This window comes from Jaculus jaculus, chromosome 12 (assembly GCF_020740685.1).
Source record: "Jaculus jaculus isolate mJacJac1 chromosome 12, mJacJac1.mat.Y.cur, whole genome shotgun sequence".
NCBI classification, from domain to species: domain Eukaryota; kingdom Metazoa; phylum Chordata; class Mammalia; order Rodentia; family Dipodidae; genus Jaculus; species Jaculus jaculus.
This window is the reverse complement of record NC_059113.1, coordinates 29,320,369-29,323,013: the sequence shown is the minus strand read 5'-3', so window position 1 is coordinate 29,323,013 and position 2,645 is coordinate 29,320,369.

Below are 2,645 nucleotides of genomic sequence, written 5' to 3'. Positions count from 1 at the left end.
CCAGCTTCTGCAATCAAACTTCAGATGCATGTGCCAGCTTGTGCATTTGGCTTACATGGGTCCTGGTCAATAGAACCTAGGTCCTTTGGCTTTGCAGACAAGTGCCTCGATCAGTAAGCCCCTGTTCCATTTTTTGAGTGTGTTGTTTGATATTATATTACTCAGTTTTTGAATTCTTTGTATATTCTAGATATTAAATCTCTGTTAGATGTATAGCTGTGAAGATTTTCTTCCATGCTGTAGGTTACCTGCTGATTCTATTGATGGTTTGCTTGACTGTACAATAGCTTTTTAATTTCATGCAATCCCACTAGTTGAGCATTTTTCTAATACCCTGGGCTACTGGGGTCTTATTCAGAAAGTCTTCCCCTATGCCTATAGCTAGAAGGTTCTCCTCCTTTTTCTTCTAGTCATTTTAGAGTTTCAGGTCTTATATTGAGGTCCTCGATCCATTGGAGGTGATTTTTGTGCAGGGAGAGGGAAGAGGACCTAGATCTACTCTTCCACATGTTGCCATCCAGTTTCTCCAGCACCATTTTCTGAAGATGCTGCCGTTTCTCCAGTGTGTGTTTTTCGCCTCTTTGTCAATGATCAGGTGCCTGTCGTCACTAGTGCTTTACACCTGGAGCTTCTTTTCAATCCCATTGATCTGTGTGCCCGTTTCTGTGCCAGCACTGTATTATTTTATTGCCATGGCTTTGTAGTATATTTTGAAATCAGGTATGGTGATACCACCAGTAGCATTCTTTTTGCTGAGGACATTTTAGTTCTTTTTTGCTTCCATATGAATTTTGAGGCTACCTTTCTGTTTCTGGGAAGAATGATGTTGAAATTTTCATTGAAATTGCATTGAATGTGTATATGGTAAGGTGGCTATTCTCACACTATTAATTCTTCCAATCCATGAGCATGAGACATTTTTCCATCTTTTAGTGTCTTCCTCAATTTCCTTCTTCAGCATTTTCGTTGTAGAGGTCTTTCACTTCCTTTGTTAGGGATATTCCAAGATATTTAAATTTTTGTGGCTATTGTATGCCTCCCTGATTTCTTTCTCTGTATGTTTGTCGCTGGTATGTAAGAATTGTACTGATTTTTGTGGGTTGATTTTATTTCCTGCCACTTTGCTGAAATAGTTGGCCAACTCTAGAAGAATTCTGGTGGAGATTTGGAGTCACTGAACTGTAGAATCATATCATCTGCAAATGAGGCTAGTTTGACTTTTTGCTTCCTGATTTGGATCCCTTTTATTTCTTTCTCTTGTCTTACCGTTTGAGCTAAGACTTTCAAATACTATGTTAAACAGCAGTGGGGAGAGTGGACACCCCTGTCTTGTTCCAGACCTTAGTGGGAGTAATTCAAGTTTTTCTCCATTTAGTTTGGTCTGTCATCTATAGCCCTTATTATGTTGAAATACGATTTCTCCATCTCTAGTCTCCCCAGTATTTTAATCATGAAGGGATATCTGTCAAAGGTATTTTCTGCATCTATTAGAATGATCATGTGATTTCTGTCCTTAAGTCTATTTATTTGATAAATTACACTTATCAGTTTCCATGTGAGCCATCCCTGCATCCCTGGGATGAAACCTACCTGATTGGGATGGGTGTGTTCTTGGATTCTATTTGTAAGAATTTCATTGCGAAGTTTGGCTTCTAAGTTCATTAAGAATATAGGTGTACGCATTTTTTTCTTGAGTCTCTATTTTTTGCAATGCTGGCTTTGTAGAATGAGTCGGGGGTCATTTCCTCTTTTTCAGTTTTGTGAAATAGCTTGAGAAGAAGTGGTTTTAGTTATATTAAGGTTTGGTAGAATTAAGCGGTGAGTCCATCTGGGTCTGGATTCTGGTTGGGAGGCTTATAATTAATTAGCCTTTTAATTTCATAAGATATTATAGCTCTAGTCAGGTAATTTGTCTCTTCTGTATTTAGTTCTGGTAGGTCACATGAGTCAAGAAATTCATCCATTTCTAATTTTGTGGAATATAGGTTTTTGAATATAGGTTTTTTTTATGTCCTAATGATTCTCCCAATTTCATTGGTTTCTGTTATAACATCTCCTTTTTCATCTCTAATCTTGTTGATACAGCCTGTTAACCTGTGTCTTTTGATTGGGGAATTGAATCCATTGATGTTCAGAGTTATAATGGGGAGGTGTGAGTTAACCCCTTTCAAGTTGAGGGTGTTCTAGAGTTTGGTGTTTTCTTGATCTTCATTTGCTTTCATGTCTGCTCTAGTTTTAATTATTGTTTTCCCTCTCCTGTGGCCTCTTGAGTGTGTGTGTTCTCCTCAATGCCACAGTGTTCCATGCAGTGTTCTCTGTGGGGCTGGCTTAGTGCTCACATATTCATAAAGCCAGCTTTTATCGTGGGAAGTTCTTATTACACTTTCTATAATGAGGGATAATTTTGCTGGGTGTAGTAGTTTGGGTTGGCAGTCATGATCTTTCAAAATTTCAAATACTGCATTCCAAGCTCTTCTGTCTTTCAGAGTTTCCATTGAAAAATTAGAAGTGATTCTTTGTAAGTGAAGAGCTGTTTTTCTCTTGCAGCTTTTTTACTCTCTCTTTATTTTTCTGTGTTTAGTATTTTAACTATAATGTAATGTGGGGAAATTCTTCTCTGGTCTTGTCTATTTGGTGTTCTGTGT